The sequence below is a fragment of the Mandrillus leucophaeus genome, unplaced genomic scaffold (assembly GCF_000951045.1).
Source record: "Mandrillus leucophaeus isolate KB7577 unplaced genomic scaffold, Mleu.le_1.0 Scaffold94, whole genome shotgun sequence".
NCBI classification, from domain to species: domain Eukaryota; kingdom Metazoa; phylum Chordata; class Mammalia; order Primates; family Cercopithecidae; genus Mandrillus; species Mandrillus leucophaeus.
This window is the reverse complement of record NW_012110252.1, coordinates 5,957,212-5,977,654: the sequence shown is the minus strand read 5'-3', so window position 1 is coordinate 5,977,654 and position 20,443 is coordinate 5,957,212. Positions and strand designations below refer to the sequence as shown.

Sequence of the window (20,443 nt, the reverse complement as noted above, 5' to 3'; positions counted from 1 at the left end):
TTAACACATGCATAAGATGCATAAAACTGACATTTTAAAATCATGTCAATACTCAGAAAGGCACTTAAAATACTCTATCAAAGCAAGAGTTCTGCAAAGTAGCCACTCCCTGAATATTTGAAGTGGCTATTAAAAAATGCACACTAACAAGAAAAATGGATTCGAGCTTGAACCTATCTCTTCACATGAATTTTAAGTACCAGATTAATCCTGACAAAGGGGTTTGTTGTGCATAGACAGCGTGTCCACTATTTATACATACATTTTCAGCTTCTGTGTGCTCTGCTCTGCTGCTGCCTCCCACTTCCACCATCACTGAACTGTTTGCAGCGCCTCAAGTAACCAGCTGGTGTCACAGGTTAGTGAGCAAAGATTTCATGTGGGGACTCTCACCTGACTAATCATTCTTATTGGTAGCATCATTCCAAGAGCAGTAGAGAGGCTCGGCGGCTTGTTAATGAAATTTAAGGGCTGTCAGCCTGAAAGAGGATGTTAAATCTATGTTCCTGTCCTGAAATTATTTTTATATATCTGCTAACCAGTTTTCACATTCTCATGTGTGCTGGGGATTAGGAGGAAGAGGTATAAAAGGAAGGGACATATGATCTTTTAATATTTTCATACTTATCTCAGAGTATGGATCAAAGAGGATAGTTTAAGAAAACAAATGCTTTGTAAAAACTGCCAACATTCAACCCCCTCCCACTAATAAACGAGAAGGGAGCTTTAAGTCATTGAGTAATCCCCACCACCTGTATGAAACATATGTGAGGGAAAAGAGAAGGGGAGGGGAGAGGAGAAAAGAGACCACAAGCCAGGAGAGATGACCAAGTCTGCAATATTAATAACAGCCTCGCTGGCATCGCCTCCTCTGTCTCGCCACCACTACTGGGCGATTTGGACAGCTCCCCTTAATAGGCTCTTTAGTGCTTAGAATACGCGAAAAGCCTAGTTGCTGCTGGAGCCTAGCTGCGTGCACTCCCTTCATCCCATGCTAGCAATACACTGGGAGGGTTTCTGCCGGGAACGCCTTCAGCAGCCTTCGCAGTGCACTCCGAGCAAAGATCCCCAATCCTCCTACCCCAGTGCTTGGGTCCTCGGGGTCCACAGTTAATCCCTGACCTAAGGGCAGCTCTCTCTGCCCAGAGTCTCTAATTGATGTAAACGTGACGGCACCTCCACCAGGCTCAGCACAGCCTTCCTCCTCCTCCTCCTTGCCAGGGTATCTCGGCGCTCCCGACCCTCCAACTTTGGAAAAAGAGCGACACCGAACTCCCAAATCACCCCAAATCGGGGACAGAGACGAGATGGGGATCCACGACGGTATGGTTATGCTACAGATTTCTAAAGACCAAAACAAAAAGGGGTTGGCGGGTGTAGAAGGACGGGAAAGAGACAGTAATAACCCTCAGCCCACGCAGGGCACCTCATCTCTGCAGACACAACACAACCAAACCCAACAAATCACTAAAGCCAGCACCTTCCCAGCTCCCCTTAATAATTAATGCCTTGCTGCTCCCCAAGCTCCGTTCCACTCAGCAGACTACAGATGTCTGGGACCCTCTTCCCCCATCGACCCCCGCGACCACCCCACCTCACAAACACACACCCGTCTCCTCAAAAGAAACAAGAAAGGAAAGGAAAAACTCGGTCCGCCTAAAGGTCATTTGCCTACTCGGGTCGCTTTGGCCAGCGAGCGTCCCGGCTACAGGAAGACGGGGCTTGAACCCGATAAGCGGACATCAGGAGCGCAGCAGATTTCTTCAACGTGTGTTAATAGGGAGCCAAGAGGCCCCATTCCTTGGCCCTGGCCACCTCTCCCTCCCTTGGTAGCCCGCCCGCCGGAGCTCCCCGGGGCACCTTCAGCCTTTACCTCTCTCCCCCCTTCCCCGCGGCTCTCCACCTTGCGCATCCTCTCGCCCGGCTCCGGAGCGCACTCAGAGGCTCTAACTTCCCGCAGAGTCCATGGATAAGCAGGAGAGCCTGGAACTGGGGCGGGGGGGAGGGTGGGAAGAGGGAGGCGTGGGAGCCGAGCCTGGGAGGAGAGGCGGGGGGAGCGCCGACTGGAGCCTCCCCTCCCGGGAGTGCGGGGCCGCAGCTGCCAACTCTCACCTGGTCCGCCGGCTGCGCCTGGCTCGCCCTGGCCCCCGGGGTGGGCTGCTGCTCCTGTTTCATGGCTGTCATCGCCGGCGGCCCGCGTTGGCGCTCACTTCCTCGCGGGCACTTCAGACTCGGGGACCGTCACTTGGCAGCGTTCGCATGTCACAGGCGCCCGTCGCTCTCGGAATTGGCGAAAGGGAAAGCGGCAGCGACGGGGTGGGGGGAGGGGAGCGACGGGGAGGGGAAGAAGAGCGGCACCAGGCAGGCTCCCCCTCGCAGGATCCCTCCTTCGGCTACCGCAGACCCTCTAACTCCCCACTCTCCCCGCCCCCCACCACCCGAAAGCGTAGCGAGCCTCTGAGACCAGACACGACCAAGTGGCAAGTTAGTGGAGCGGCGAGCGGCGGGCCCCCGGCACCTGACCGAGCTGGAGAGACGTCTCGCAGCGCTGGAGGAGCCGGGCTCGCATTCTACCGCAGTCCGCGCCCCCAGCCGCCCGCCCCCGGGGGCTCCCCGCGCGGTGCTCAGCGCGCCAGGTGGAGCAGCCGGGTGCCGCGCTCCAGCATCTCCTCAGCAACCGCAACGGGGGAGAGAGCCCTGCGCGGCGCAAGAGCTCCCCACTCGCGCGCCCAAGGCTGCCGGGTGCCGCGGTTACCCCCCGACACGCAACCCCCCCGCCCCCCGCGGGCTTCTGCTAAAACCCGGAGAAGCGGAGTGCGCCCGTGCAAAGCCCTCGGTGACTCCAGCTCTGCCACTGGGCATGCTCCAGCGCCTCAGAAGGCAAGGGACAGTCGGGGACTGGGGGTCCGGAGCCCTATGGGAGGCGGGCAACACCTGTCGGGACCCTACGGGTTGTCTCAGATTGTGACCTGGGGTTCTGCACCTTCTGATTTGGGGCAATGGACATCCTTTAGCCTCCAGCCCAGATTCTCCACCAGCTGCCTGGGTAATGCCAGTGGAATTCCTAAAGGTTGGTTAAAAACAATAATAACTGTAATGATGATAAGAATCTGATACTCACTTTTATTTTTTCCTTTTCTTTCTTCCTGGACACATGTAGGAAAATCTTCAAATCTCAAGTCCTCCCAGCCTTTCCTTTCTTCAACACAACCCTGGCCTATTTAAAGTGGGTTTACCGAGCACCTACTATGTGCCAAATACACTGTGAGGCTCAGAGAGAGGGTTGCAGGGGAGAGAGACTAAACAAGTCAAACCTACCAAATTCCCTGGCTTCAGGGAACTTATGTTGTGTGGGAATTGGGAGCCCGGAGCCTGGATACAAATCAATGAGTCAATGTAGCTCTTGGGAAGTTGAATTCTCATGGATAGACAAAGTCCGCAGTTCATCCAGATGCACTAGTGCACGTGGCTTTCCCTGGGGCCCCTAAAGCCCATGGACCACAAACAGTCTCCAAGTCTCAGGCACAGGTTGTAGGAGATTGCTCAGCAGAGAAATGGCAGGAGTGAGTTGAATATTTAGGTGTTCATGGATTCAGCACAAGACAGTTCCAGCAGAGAGGACAGAGAATATGGGGCAGTGGGGTAGTACTGAGTTGGGCTTTATTGGCTAAGGACTGGCTCCCTGCTTTGAGCCACTCAGTCCGTTAATTAATCACTTCTTAACAGAAAGGCCTTTGTAAAATGGTAGGAGCTGTCCTCCTGCCTTAGGAGTTTCTAAAACATGAATTATAATGTTGTCCTAAATTTTAATTGTAACAATAGCTCCTATAAAGTACATATTTTAAAATAAATATATCAACAATCACCAGCAGAAAGATAGAATTAGAGGTGAGTAGAGATCTTGTTTTTCAAAAGTATATTCCAGTGCATATTGTGAATGACCTATTTATTCTGTTTCAGGAGAAATAACTTTTTGCTAGGAATAACTTTGCAAGTTGCAAAAGTACGAAGCAGTTTTTTAAGTGAAACACCAGTATAATAGCTATTGGGCAACTTTTCCAGTAATTGTGACAATCTAGATATTCCCTCACATGTAATTTTTTTTGGAAGGAGGGTATCTGCATTATTCAGAAAATGTTCCCATTTTTTATATTTTGCTCTTCTGTTGATTATTTGAGTATATTCATCTTTTCAATGTGTTTCCATTTTGGACAGTCTGCTTCAATTGAAGGAATTTACTGTATTACAGAGATATCTGTCACACAGGATAAGTACATGCTAGAGGGAGTTATCCTTTTATATAAGATTACTTACTTGATTGAGTTCAACTGTTGAACTTGCATCTATGTTCTGAGTTCAGTATAAAACTCACTTCATTGCAAATAAAGACATACATTATTATATGTTTTATGTATTGTGGGGGTCTATGTGTGTATGTGTGTGTGAATTTTTTTTATTAAAAATGCTTCTTTGATTTAAGTATTTGTCTTTGGGAATGGGCTGTTATTTTGTCAATCTAAGAACATTTTTAGCTTTTGAGATCTAGGTTAAGGGCACTGATTAAAACTTAATCACATGTAAACGGATTTTCCCAACTTAAATACTGTTTTTATTTTTTCAATGTACTGCACTTGAATTACGGTATAAGATGTTCTACTTCATTTTCAACTTAATTTCTTACTGAAGGAAAAGTCCTAATGTCCAAACAAGAAATGATGGAATACCTTACACCTTAGAAGGGAGTATTTGTGGTTCTGTTTTGTATAGTTTCTAATGATGTTATTTTTAAAGAAAAAATACAAAACGTCCATTCACAATCAAATGTCTACAAAATTTTAAAAGCACTAAAGTAGATGTAACCCTAATACAGTGTAGATACCAGGGTTCTGTACCTGACTTGATGTCAACTGATGGATTTTCTTGGTCCATCAGAGCATGGAAGTATAGAACACAGTGAAGTCATTTATCTCTTGCTTCCACCTTTTTACCTGGTAAAATTAAAATGTTTAGACCAGGTGCCCATTAAGATATTCTCATTCTCTAAATTTTTATGATGATATGTTGATGTTATATATCAAATGCCTATCTTCTGAATGAAAAATTATTTGTATATGTTTAAATTTTAGTGGAAGAGTCAATTAAGTACTTAGACATTTAAAAAAAATCAATAGATAAATAAGTCAATTACCTCACAAAAGGCCCTTACCATTCTCCACATTTTCCAGTACTCTCTAGTTTTACATACACATATAGTCACAATTTTGTCTTGATAATGTTTAGAATTCAGAAATCTGGAATTTAAAATGCATTTACAAAGTATCATTTCTGAATACAAAAATCTATTAAAGAGAGATTTTAAAAAAAAGATTTACAGAGTATTTTGAATATTTTTCATGTATTATCTTTGATCAGCTAATTCATAGACAGGTATATATTTTATAACATTCATATAACAGTAAAAGAAGTTTTTCTACCCTTTTCGTGGAAAGAAATCAGACTCTCATAACCGAAAAAGAACTGGAGAGATCACCTAGCAAAATTCCTTCTATTTTGGGTTATAAATATCTGAACCTTAAAACACATGGCCATTTTATTCAGGAAGATTTCCTAGGATTCAAACTCCATCACTTCCTTCTGAAAATGGATTGCCTCAAATCCTAGTTTCAGGTTCACGTGTAGACAGAACTCACAATGCTGCTTTCTCAATATATTCATTTGGGTTTCTGAAGTCATTCAAAAACTTCCTCACATACAACATTGTGAATATCTACAATGTCTTTCTTTCTCTTGCTGTCTTACCCTTTAAAAACAGGGTGTCAATGCAGTACATCTCTCTTTACCTAGAAATATTAAGGTCGATAATTGAGGACAGGTTATGAAATTTAGATAATAATTGAATTAATTCAAGATTATCATTATAGTGTTTTGGTATCTGTGACAAAATTAGGTTGTTCTAGACATACAGAGGTCATCTATGCAGTATTCAATCTTCCACCTCAAATAGCAGACACAGGACCAAAGAACCAAAATTTACTCTAAAAACAACCAAGTAAGAAATAAGGCCTAGCTAACAGCTGATATGTCAGAAAGACAAATGTCCCTTGAGACTTTGTGAAGTAGGATATCCTTTACAGACAAACTCTTCAATTTCAGATAAATTAGACAAGGCAAATAGTACTCCACAAGCAGCTAGGTGCTAGAATCCCTCACTGCATTTTCCTTCTCTTTGCTCTCCTTCCTGAGGTAAATCTGCAGTGTCATGTAAAGGCCACCTTGATGGGGATTTCCCTAGCATTAGCCAGTCCTCTATTGAGTGTCTATAATGAGCACAGCATCAAGAAGACAGAGTTCACGAGCTGTGTCTTCAGAGACTTGGCCTGAAATGTGCCCAATTAGCTCTTTGCAGATGAAGAAATAGCTTCAGTTCACATCTTCTGCTATCATTTGGTTTCGATTTACAAATGACCTCTACTCACCTCAATTGGCTTTTGAATTCCCCAAAATGCATATCATGTCCCTGGGCAGAAAACCAGTATGCTGAGCAATCCTCATAAACAAGCTACACTGTAGAAACTCTAACCAGTAAACTATAACAGGAATTTACTTTTAAAGAAAAAAAGAAGAAAGAAGGAAAGGCACTATATATTTAAGTGACACCCATGTATATTACTCTTTCTGTTCTGAGATTCTTTCAGTATCAGTAAACTAAACTTTTTGTCAGTCTCTGTCTTTGACAGGAAGACTTTCCTGTTATAAAAACTCATAGCCCAATTATGATCTCTGGTGGAAGCAGACAGAGTTGCAATATCCTGAGAGTCATTCTTGCTCTCTGGAGACCTGAAGATATTGACAAATTGCTCATGCCTACTGAGGTCCAGTGTTGTCAAATCTCTTTTTGTGCTGTATTTAAAACCTCACATCTTCCTGTCACCCCATAGCCCTTCTGTGTCATATATACAGGAATTAAGACAGTAAAACAATGCAGATCATTTTCCCGTGTATGCTTTTCTCTATATACATACAGCTGAATTGTAACACCAAAACAGCTTAAGAACATGAGACATTTACCTGCTGTTGTTATGTTTACCTACTAGATGTCCAACAAGGGACATGTGTTTATTTATTTTGCTCTTTTTTTTTTTTAAGAGTCATCATTTAATGAATTGGTTATGTTGGCACAGTAAAAAAGAAAAAAAAAACCCTTCCATCTCTTTGAGCTGATATTAATGGTATTTTTTCCTGATTTTCACAACTTTTTAGAAATAAAATAAAGTTTTCTGAATCAGATCTTGTCTACAAATGACAGAGGGTTGCTATGTATGGAGGAGTATTTAGAAACATTGGCATGACATTTGTCTTTTTGAGATGATGTCTGCCTGTGACGAATAAATTTCTTTGAATCTGGTATTTCTTGTTTCCATAACCAAGACAAGATTCTCCAATGATTCAAAATAATCTTCCTTTATTCCTTGAAAAGTACAAGATTACTGAGCCTTCTATTAGAGGTAGACTTCATAGAGGTTACCCACCTTCTTTCCTTATAAAATTCCCAGAAGAGCACACAGCACATTTTCCATTCTGGAAAATCTCTTACAAATTGAAAGAGAAAATTCTACTGTAAGATCTTGACTAATGTTTGGAAGGAAACATTTTCATCTTTTTTAACACTTCCATTTGTTTTTAAGGATTTAGTACTAGATTCAAATTATCCCATGAATTTTCCTCCAGAAAACAAGAGATAGTCGAAAACTCAGGTGCAAAAGCCCTAGAGCATCCACTGACATTAAAGAGTCCCTGGCATTGTCTCTACCAAATGACTTTCTACCACTGGGGATTTTTCTTCCACTATTGCCAAAGGAAACTTGAGGCCAAGTCCTTGGGTTCCTTTCACCACACAGAGTCATGTGATTATACAAATAATAGTTTCAGGATACCAGGGGAGGCAAAGTACATTGAAATAAGACACATTAAAACACATCTTTCAATACTGAACATTGTTTAATTCTGTTTAATCTATTAGACACAAGCAGTTGCTTGCTAGTATAGATCCCTTGTTATATTCATCTGTCTGTCAATCTGTCACACATTTGTATCTTTTTGGGAGAATAAGGAAATGTTTAAGTCACTCAGTTTCTCTCCTGCATATCTAAATATTTACTAAAGTCACAGATCTTTATCCAAATCAAAGAAGAAAGAGAAAGAAGAGGAAGAGACAAGGCAGAGTAGGAGGAGAAACAGAGAGGGAAGGGAAAAGCCAAGAGAATACATTCTGAAGTTGTTAGGGATGTTAGGGTGTAGTAAGTCTCATTGGTTTATTAACACCTTCATAAGAATCATGAAATGAAATACCATAAATCCCACTAAATATCCCTAAATATTGCTCCTGCCATTGGTTTTCTATCTATTTGTATAATTTTAGAATGCAGTCAAAAGTGTAACTTCCTCATTCCTCTGTCGGTAAGTTATACTTGATATTACTAATTAATTTCAAGCTTACCTTGCCTCGTAATATTTTATCATTTGTTACACTTACCAATTAGACAGTAAGCATCAGTGGGGGAGGAGGAGAGAATCTATAACACAAATGATAGTTCTTACAAATCAATGACTAGAAAATCACCCTTTAGTTAGCAACTTGATTTACTGAGCAACACTTATAAGAGTGTTTAATCTTAATTAATAAGACTTCAAAAGTCTCACAGGACAAATGGGTAGTCCTCTTCTCTTCAGGGGTCCCTTGACCTTCCACATGGAGAAGGCATCCACTTACATTTTCACCTTCTCGAATATAACTGATCTATTAGGACTCAACACCTTTCACAACCTTCCATTGCAAGTTCACAGGGACTTTCTTCTTTCACTCTTTGTAGTGTTTTACCTCTTTGCACAATTGAATGCGTTTAGTTTGTAATATCACGTTGGTGCAAAGGTAATTGTATTTTTTGCAATTAAATATAATAACACCAGCACTTTGGGAGGCCAAGGCGGGCAGATCATTTGAGTCCAGGAGTTCAAGACCAGCCTAGCCAAATGGTGAAACCCCATCTCCACTAAAAATCCAAAAAAAATAAAAATAAAAAAAGTTTGGTGTGGTGGTACATGCCTATAAACCCAGCTACTAGGGAGGCTGAGGCAGGAGAATCGCTTGAACCCAGGGGGCGGAGGTTGCAGTGAGCCAAGATGGCGCCACTGCACTTCAGTCTGGGTGGCAGAGTGAGACTCTGTCTCAAAAAAAAAGAAAAGAAAAAAGAAAAAAAAAAAAGCAATGGCAAAGTCACAATTACTTTTGCACCAACCTAACAACTTGTTCAGCATCCTAATTGTCACACGTGCCATCTTATCTTTTCTACTAATATCAGTGCTTAGAAGAAAGGAATTCTATTGGGGACAGAGTTAATTGTGTGTGTCGGGGGGTGTGGTAGGTCGGGGTCTACATCAGTCTCCTTGCCAAAGTAGGGGGAATCTCAGAGGAAATGTTCTCTGGGAAAAAAAACAAACAAACAAACTTTATTCACTCTCTCAACATTAAGCTCTGTTAGCATCTCCTATAAGCTTGTATTTTTTATTTTATGGAATAGGATCATCCGGGGAAAATATATTTTCTCTTCCTGTTGTCCTAGAATATTTTATTTTTCTTTACTTGATATGTAGGAATTATATAATCGTGATATTCCTCTGATCTACTGATGCTGGATATGAGTAAGAACCCATCAGATATTGCTTGGTTGTAAAACATCAAGTAAAAGCCAGATAAGCTTGAAATTTTCTACTGCTTAGGAGCAGGCACTATGTGTTATAAAGTACCAAGTTTCCAGTGTGGAGAGCTCATAGAAGAATTTGGAGAGAATTATGTTTGCATTATCACTCCCAATTTATTTTATTTCTTACCTAATACATACACACTATACTAAATTTGGAGGAGGAGGTGCTATAATGGGCAAACCGCTGAGGAAATATTGAAATTGAATAAAATAATTGTTGTTGTAAATATAGCTTAAATTCCTCTAGACTGTTTATATACTGCCAAAAGGACCACAAAGTCAACAGAAATTTCTAAGATTATGCTCAATCTCAGAAGATAGATAGTTATTTTTGCTTTACATCCTCTGCACACATATTAAATAAGCTTGTTTATTCTGTTTGCTAGTTTTAGGCAACATATTTGGAAAGAGGGTAAGAGGAATTGCTGATAGATGGAGTACACAAATATAGCAAGAAAGTAAAACACAGAATGTTATAGAAAGTAAAGAAAGAAAACATCGGCCCCTCCACTTAAAATAATACCGACCTACTACCACTTAGTGTGGGGCAAGGGGAGGAGAGGCAAGTATTTTTATGCAATTTAGGAAGATCTTGGAAATAAGTATTTTATGGAAAAATAAAGTTTATTCTCAAAATGAGGACTTTAAAAAAAGTAAAATCAGGCTTGGCATACTTTTTTTGAAAGGGTTATTTTGGGAAGATAGGCTGCTGTGAGGACAGCATGGTTTTAGGTTAGATAGAGAATTAGATACCAGAACCAAAAGTACAACATTTACAACAATTCTAAATAACTAGATACTTTTACAAATCCCTAAATACCAAAAGCCACACAGTGTGGGTGCCTTTGGTATCTATGTGGGCAAATGCAGAAGAAAGCAGTAGGGCAAAGTACAGATCTGATAATTCCAAAATATTTAAGAAAGGAACCCCCAAATAGTCAATGGGTATTCACTAGAAACTACAGTGGGCCAATGTAAGAGCACTCAATAGAACTAGCAGAGATTTCGTGCATTCCAACACTGAGTAAAAGGGGCCCTGTGGGGAGCCTATTTCCCAGCAGGAAATTGGTCTTTCATATTTCTGCATTTCTTATCAGAAGGAAATGTCCTTTGTTTCGTAATATATTTAAAGAATATTTGTGCAGAATTAACCTGTAAAGAAGGACTAATACCTTCCTCTGGAGTAAAGGACAAGCATTATTACTCTTCAGTATAAAAAAATAGTGTCTTCCTCTGGAACAAAATAACAAGCATGCTTACTCCCCATTATAAAAGATTTGTGTTCCTTAAGCTCAGGGTTCCACTTCTATACTACAGCCTACAGTGTGGGTAAGCATCCATCTGGCTCAACCACCCCTCCCATGGGACTTGAGGAGAAGCAGAACTCACACAAATACGCTCATGTTCATCCTACTTATTGTACTATGAGTAATAAAACTCTTTGCCTCTGACCCCAGAGTCTCATGTCTTTTGCCAACATCCATAAAACTGGTGGGTTAACTCATTAGCTTGTAAGCAGTATAAAATCTCAGATGTTTCATTGTACTTAGCAGGCCTGTGTCAAGGTCTTAAGTGACTGGTGCAGTCTAGATCCTGTGAACTCTTGAAACAAACCTTCCAGGCATCCTTCCAACAGTATATTTACTGTTACATAATAAGAGAAGAAGGATCTCCTTTAGGTTGAAAAGTCTGTCTTAATTTTTAGCTATCTAAAAGTTCAAAAAAACTAAATTTGTACAAAAATGAGCAATAGAAAACTATCAAGGTCAAATGCCATGTATGTAAAGTTTAGCCCCAAAAAGAAAGTTGCTACAAGAAAACATAGAATGACATTCCTAGGGACCAGAGACTGGCAAATTGTAGCCCAGAGGCCAACTCCAGTCTACTTTCTGGTTTTTAGAAATAAAGGTTTATTGGTACATAGCCACTCTTATTCATTTACATATTGCTTATGACTATCTTCATGGTACGATGGCAATGTCAAGTATTTGTGACAGGCCATATGGCCTATATAGTGTAAAATATTTACTGACTTGAACCTTACAGGAAATTTGCCAACTTCTGCTATTGACAAAATAAGCCTGGCAAAAAATGTCATGCTCAAGATATTTTTAGAAGTGTAACATATTACTTTAAAATGAGCTAAAGGACATTAAGAAAATCATGCAACACATGAAAAAAAAGTTAATCAGAACTAGAAAAAGAGATCAAACTCAAGAAAAAAATGGAAATAAAAGAAACAACAGAGTAGGAATAAAGACTAATCTAGAAGGAAAATAAGAGAATATAAGTACAAAAATAACACTTTAAAGGAAATCAAGTTGAAAAGGAGAAAAAATATTTAACACTAAAAAGAAATTAAGAAATAAAGAAAGAGGTTTCAAGAAAATGTGACATACATTATAGATGGCAAAAAAGATCCATGAATGTCGTGGGAGTTCCTCAGTGAGAGAACAAAGCAAGGAAAAAAAAAAAAAAAAAACCCTCAAAACCGTCTGGGTGCGGTGGCTCACGCCTGTAATCCCAACACTTTGGGAAGCCGAGGCAGGTGGATCACGAGGTCAGGAGTTCCAGACCAGCCTGGCCAACATAGTGAAACCTCGTCTCTACTAAAAATACAAAAAAGTACCCTGGTGTGGTGGTGGGCACCTGTAGTCCCTGCTACACGGGAGGCTGAGGCAGGAGAATCGCTTGAACCTGGGAGGCGGAGCTTGCAGTGAGCTGAGATCACACTACTGCACTCCAGCCTGGGCGACAGTGCAAGACTCTGTCTCAAAAAAAAAAAAAAAAAAAAAAACCCTCAATACTAAAATGTATAAGAAAGTGATCCTGAAATTTTAAAAATTAATTTAAACTTACTGAAAAAATCACATAGTGTAACTGTTAATATTAATATAATACAATCAACACCAAGTAAAATTAAGAAAGAGGGAAAAAAAAGAATTACTTGGGCATCTAGGACAAAAGAATACTTGACTTAAAAAGGAACTAAGATTATTATTATTAAACTTTCCTACAGTAACACTTTATCTTAGAAAAAATGAAGTAACATATTTAAGATATTCAAGAAAAAAAATATGGAGCAGAGGTTTTATATTCAGTAAAACTGAATATCAATTATAACGGTCATATAAAGACTGTTACCAGCATGCAATCACTCAAAGAATATTGTCCTCATGGGACTTTTTTTGAGGAATCTTCTAGAAATGAGTTTCAGAAAATGAAATTAACAGGAACATTGCAATTAAACAAAAAAATAAAAATCATATATGTAATTTTAAATTTTTTAGTAGCTACCTGAGAAAAAAGTAAAAAGAAATAGAAGAATTTAAATCAATGGTATATTTTATTTATCCCAGCACACTAAACATTTTATCATCTTGATATATAATCTGTATGAAAATTATCTGAGATTTTACATTGTTAGTACATTTCCAATATCCATAAAAAATACTTTATGCTTACAAACATACCAATTGAGACTAGACATGTTTCAATTGTCCAATACTACATGTCACTAAGAGCCATTGCGAACATTCCAGAACTGGAGAGATATAAGCATAAGAATTATGGTGGATTACATACTTAGTTATTGTAGAATAAGACAAATTGAGTGTTAAGTGGGAAAGAGTACATAACAGCTATATTATCTACCAATGTAGATTTAGTACAACCAAATGGAGAGAATGAAATGGCATATGCAAGAAAACATATTTTCAATATTTATAATGGGTGGTGATAATATTTGTATAGTTACTGTTGTGTGTATAATATTAGAAAAGTAAATGAGTAATTATGAGATGTTCTAACTCTCTAATCTCCAAGACTTTAAGAACTATAATTTTCACTATAGATAAGAGGCAAACAGAAGAAGTTCCTTTAGAAAATAGCCCCGAAATTGAATTGGAAATTTTGATTTGGAGATATCATTATTATCTCATTCCTAATGCACAACAGCATTAGCAGTGAGGCTATGCTTCCCACAGCTTACGCTAGGTGAATGACTGAGTGCAGGTGGCAGAGATACTGAAGCAGTCCCTTTAGGGCTTGTGGGAATCCTCCGTTGGACAGCTTTGGTTTGAGAACCCTCCTAAATATTTCTTAGACCTGAACTACAGTTTGAGACTCTTTCTATCTATTCTCCTTTCTTCCTGTTGACCTTCACAGCAGTAAAGCCTCACAGTCTAAAGGATACTCCTGCTTTTTCCATTCATTCTCTTACTCCCTCACAGACATTTTCTCCAATAACTCTCTTGCACATCTAGTTGCACCTGCTTCTCAGAGGACCTAGATTAACTCGGTCTAAAAATAATGACCAGCCTAGCATAAATTAATTGTCAAATAAAATGCAGGGTGCTCAATTAAATTTGAGTTTCAGACACACAACAAATAATTTTGCAGTATAAGTATGTCCCAAGTACGTGACTACGTGGTTTGTATTTTTATGTGCTAACACTGGCAACCCTAATAGCAATGACTATCACTTGCAACCAGATTGTGGTGTTAACAAAGCAAAACAAAACAAAAACAGAATTTCTTAGAAAAGTGGCTGAATACAGATATAAGAAAAGAAGCATACTAGATAAATCTGAAACATTTTGTTATGAACTAACATGGGAAGTATCAAAGACTACTAGTTCAAGAGGAATCAAAAGTTAACCTTGAAAAGGCTCTACCTGGCTGAAGAAGGAAAAAATAGCACTTCAATAAGGATAAAAATTACAGTGCATTGGGATCCATCAGATAAATTTAAATCCTAATTGATCTTCTGAGGATGATAGGGAACCAACTTACTATCACAAAACCTATCATAAAAACCTCAGTTCTGTCTTTTTGGGAGTTATACCACTGGGTAACCAAATTGTAGATGAAAGGAAGAATTACCTTACATATGAAATTATTTGAGCTAGTGTGTAAAAATAATGGGTAGAATTAGAGTATTACCATTTTATAATCACCAAGAAAATAACCAGCCTGCTGTTAACCATCAGTTTGCCTCCTGATGACTCGGTGCTACCTATAATGTTGCAAACAATATAAAAGCTGAGTTTGATCAAGGGTCCTGCAGCCACTTGCTGGAAATGCAGAGAAGAGAAGAACATGTAGATTGGTACCACGAGTACATCAATATACTCACCAAATCCACGCTGGGGCAAAATCCGCAAGTGGCCCGTATTTGTCAACAGATTCATTCTAAGGGAAAGGAGTTTGTGGGAAGAAGGGAGATGACATGTTGATGATATTGGAGCTAAAAGACATACCAATTTGAAAATTGATGACTACATTATAATGCCTCAGGATGTTCACTTAAACATTTATTGTTTATTGTAAACAATAAAAAAGTAAAAAAAATTAATATAAAAGTCAAGATGGTGGTTATTTTTGGGGAGAGACAGGACAGAGAATGTGTAGCGACTTCTGGACAGCTAGCAAGGTTTCAGTCTTTGACACATGTAGTGGTTAAGATGCTATTTGCCTTATAATAATTTTGTGTGGTTTGCTGTATCTGTGTTTCATTTTAAAATAAAAGTTTAAACAGTGCCTAATAGAGTTTGTGGCTCTTAGTAAACACTCGATAAGAGGTAGCTATTAAAAATATATAAAATAAAAGACAGAGACTACACTGAGAGCAGTTCCTTCTCAACCGTTATTTTTTAAAGTGATGATAAACCTCTAGCTCTCCAGGGTCATGCTCTCTCTCCAGTGTATGTACAGCTATAAAATTGCTCCTGCCTCTCCAAAATGTGTTCATGGCATTGAAAGCAGAATGCAGACACTGTTTATTCTTTCAGACCTCCTCAGAGTTAGCAAACACCAAGACAAACTCAAGAAGTTGTAAAGAGAATGGGGATTTATGTCACCGAGATTCTCATCGCAAGGCCATTAACTCATTTCCATGCTGGTAAATACTGTATCAACTTAGCCTGCATTCTGCCTTATGGAGAAAATTGTAGATTGTGGTCTATTTGTTGAATTCCAAATTTACCTGAAAAAAGCAATGGGTCCTGGTATGAGCCCACTCTTTCTTATTGATTGCAGAACCAAACCGTCTATGTGATATAGAGAACAATTAATGCTCTTCTTAGCAGGATTTGTGGCTTCAGGTGACAATGCCTCTTGCCTTTGTGAACTCAGTGACAGGCTTGTTTAAAAGACTGTAGTACTCAGTCTGCAATTTTCTAGCTGCAAATGGGGTTCTAGCTTGCTGTTTGAGTTCAGCTTCAATTAGTATGGAAAGGATGCCTTCTCCTCACGTGTCTGAGATTCCTTTCTTATACAGCACCTACCTTGGCACCATCTCTCCTCAAATTGCCAAGTCTTGACACAGTGGGCTGTGTCTGAGGGTCCAAATGCAGTTTCCCTATCTGCCAAAAAGTGCTAATGTCTCTAAATTTGTACATCCCTGAGGACACCCACTCCAAATACACATTCTTTTTACCTAAAAACATTTTCAAGTTTATTTAGATTCCTCAAAGAAGCCATGCATCCCTGCCCACTCCCATGAAAAGTGATTTCTTCAGTTTTTCATGCTCAGAGTATTCAATTTCTACACTATGGATTTGTCACATATCATTTTTATCCTTATATTTTTGGATCTCACACTACCATTCTGCCACGCTTTCCACTCTACCACTCTGTTAGTTAATTTCCATTTTTATTTCTATTTTTGAGAATAATAATAGTGAAAACAATAATAGTTCACATTTATTGAATGTTTAATGTGAATCAGGCACTGTCTAATTATTTTAATTCAATAATTCTAGAGCGTAGAGTCTTTCCTTATCTCCATTTAGAATCTTGTACACCAAGATCTAAAAGGTGTTACGGAAGCTTGCCCAAAGTTCCACAATGATTTAGAAGCATAGCAGAGGTTTGAACACAGGCAATTATATTGTTAATATCCTTAATAATGCCTTGTCTTGGATCAAAAGCCACAACAAATAGCTGTCTGTTTATTTTAATTAATAAGTTTTCATAGAGTTCCTGCAATAATGATTTTTTCCTTGGCCTGAAATTACTGTTAAATATACTCTCTCTATATATATATATCTATATCTATATCTATATATATATATATATAGAGAGAGAGAGAATATATTATGGTATACTATGGTATAGTATATATTCGATACTATATATACACACACACTATATATGCATATATAGAGTATATATCGTATAGTAATATGTGCAAATATATGCAGTTTTTCTGTCCAGTAAAGACATTAGACTTTTATAGTTAGGTAAATCTGTCATAATTCTAGAAGTATTTTGTATGAACTTTGTTCAATTTATCTAGCACAAAGTATATCTTAGTCCCTATGCACTGTTATAACAAAAATGTCATAAACTGGGTGGCTTATAAACAACAGAAAATGATTTCTCACAGTTCTACAGACTGTGAAGTCTAAGATCAAGGCTCTGGCACATTTGGAGTCTGGCGAGGGTCCACTTTCTAGTGTATAGGTGGCACCTGCTGTGTCCTCATATGTGGGCAGGAGCAAGCTACCTGTCTAAAGTGTTTTTACAAGAACAGGAATTCCACTCATGAGGGCTCCACCTATGACCTAATCACACCTCAAAGGCCCTATCTCCTCATATCATCACCTTGGTGATTTCAAAATATGAATTTTGTGAGGACACAAACATTCAGACTATACCAGAATGATACATAGTAGATATTTGACAGACAGGTTTTTGTTTTTTTCCCCCGTTGTCAAATTTATCTCTAGGGTAGAAGTGTGCGAGGAAAAGACTTTATAGCATCCTTAATTAGGGAACATAGAAAACTATGTATTCATCTACATTTAAGATATATTCTCAATGTTTTTATTATAATTTATTTTATACAAATAACAAGGCTTTTGTAAATATACTTCAAAGAGAAATACATGATACAAGATAGAAACAAAATATCAAAACTGCTCTTTGGACTTGGAGTAATCCTAGAATGGTAGTATAATGGCTCTTAATCTTGAGTGTGTTTCAGACTCTCCCACTCCAGATCCACTCTCAGCAGGAAGATTCTGATGCGATATTGTACAATTCAGAATTTTGAATTTTTTTCACCTTCCTACTTGGTTTGAAGTAGGAGATTCAGGATCACACTTTGAGGAAAAAGTATGTAGTGGTTAAAATATGAGAGTTGGAGTCAGAAAGACCCCAGGGTCATAGATTCAATATTTACTAGCAGTATACTTAATTCTTCTAAACTTCAGGGTGGTTTTATTTTTTTTTTCCTGAAAATGCATAATATGTTGTATGTGACTCATAGGGTTATGAGAAAATATATGGAAAGTACTCTGCATATTGCCTAGTACATAGAAAGTTTTAATTAGGTGTGTACAAGTAATGGCAGCAGTAGTAGTATACCATGCTATAAAAGTGTGGGTATTCTCAATAGTATATGTCATTAGGGAATTGAGAACTAAAACAACAATGAGATACAACTACATATCTAGTAGAATGCTAAAACTGAAAATACTGATAACACTAAATTCTGACAAGAATGTGGAGCAACTGAGACTCTCATTCGTTGCTGGTGGGAACGCAAAATGGTACAGCCGCTGTACCATTTGGTTTGGCAGTTCTTACAAAACTAAATATACTCTTATCATGTGATCCAGCAATTGGACTTCTTAGTGTTTATCCAAATAAATTAACAATTTATGTCCACATGAAAACCTGCACAGAGATGTTTACAGCACTGTATTTATAATTGCCAAAACTTGGAAGCAACCAAGATGCCCTTCCGTAGATGAATGGATGAATAAACTGTGGTATGTCCATACAACGAAATATTATTCAATACTAAAAGAAAATGAGCTATGCAGCTATTAAAATGCACTGATAAATCTTAAGTGCATATTACTAATTAAAAGAAGTCAGTCTGAAAAGGCTACATACTTCGTAATTCCAAATATGTGACATTCTGGAAAAGCAAAACTATGGCGACAGTTAAAGGATAAGTGGTTGTCATGAATTTGAAAGGAGGGAGGAAGTGATGAATAGGCAGATAATGGGAAATGTTTAGGAACAGGAAACTATTCTGCCCAATATGGTAATTGTGGATATGTCATTATATATTAATCAAAAGCCTCATTTTATCTCTTTCTTCCATTCATCTTCTTGCCTTTCTTTTATTTCTCCTTTGTTTTTCTGATGTACATATTAGAAAAGAATGAAAGCCAAGAAAGTGTATGTATATAATAATTACAAACCTTTTGCTCGCAAGGCAAAGGGTGAACAGTGCAAATTTTTCTTCCTGTTTCGTCAGGAATGCCTCTAAAATGTGTGAATAAGCTTCAATCAGACTGCCCTTCCCAAAAAAATAACTATAAATGCTGGAAAAACTACAAAACAACTACCTGAAGGCACTGGAGAGTGACAAAAGCAGGCAAATTCTGGAGAAGAGTCAACACTTGAAAGAAGGGAGCCACACTGGGTGAGTTCTTTCTTTTTAAAGCATCCAGCTAGAGGAAAGGTTTTAGCCTGCACCTTGCAGAGCAGTTAAAACATCATTTAAAGCCCAACCTAATTTTCTGATTCACCCATGAACTACAAAAATGGGTCAGATTCCAAGCAAATGTTTCTTATATTTAAATATATCAAAGTTACAATTTCCTGAATAATCGTGTACTCTTAACGATTCTACATAAGGAGAGTTAAGTGACTTCTTGTTCTGAATCCTAACAGGTGCATGGGGAGGGAACAGTGTCTCTACATGAGAATGGCCAAAGAACAAGATACATTTCCCAGTAGAGAGCAATCCTAGAGAGAGGGAAGTATGGGTCAGAATAAGGTATACTGGTCCCAGGGTAATCACATTTATTTCTGTTGCATTGGTGTTTCTAAAAAATATGCTTCAGTTCCAAGTTTCAGGAATTGGTTGGTGGAGCATGGGGATCAAGCGGCGATTCAGGAGCTTCCCTGCAAGTAACTGAGTGAGCCAACCAAATAATTTATGTTTAAATCTTTCACTGTGTTAAATGTTGAAAAATAAAACAGTGAATTCTATCCTACTGTGTAAACAGCCCTTCTGATTATCCAATATAGGGCAACATAATAGGTCTCAGCCTGAAAGAACTCTGCATTTTCTCAGCCACTTTGCTTAACACAGTGTGAAGTGGATCCAGGACAGGGACACATACACACACACACACACACACACACACACACACACACACACACACTGTAAAAAAAACGAATACCATTCTTCTGAGACGACATAAAGATCTGGGAGAAGGAATCTCGCGATTGGTAGAGGCTGCATCTGAGATGGCTCTGTCCTCTAATGGTAGTGGGATACGAACAGAATGAAATTCCTAGAGGATCCTTGGGTATCCGGGGAGATTTCTCCAATGTGGTACTTAGCTCTTTCCATGATGCCATGTACCTTTATGCTATCAGATAATACAAATGACCTAAGATCTAGGAGGCTAAACTTTGTTGAGGCATGGCCATCCTCAGCAAGATCAACCCCACTGGACTCTACAGTGCATTTGGCATATTGAGATCCCAGTGCATTGTATACTTTTGTGTTTTCTATGGCATTAACTGCATATTTTAGAATATAGCCTTGTGGAAATTATGCTACATCATGGATAGTAAGTCATCCACTAATCAGACCCATTTATTCCCTGCCATTTATTTTGCCTCATATTTTATCTTCTCAGGCATTC

At 38.8% G+C, this 20,443-nt stretch overlaps 1 long non-coding RNA gene across 1 annotated transcript; it reads left to right on the top strand.

Moving 5' to 3' along the window:
* The first annotated feature begins 2,822 nt into the window (after nucleotides 1-2,822).
* LOC105532217 lies at nucleotides 2,823-19,776 on the top strand. The gene is made up of 3 exons (XR_001004939.1): nucleotides 2,823-3,070; nucleotides 19,039-19,206; nucleotides 19,458-19,776. It is a non-coding gene; the product is annotated as an uncharacterized LOC105532217 (long non-coding RNA).
* Nucleotides 19,777-20,443: the final 667 nt, after the last annotated feature.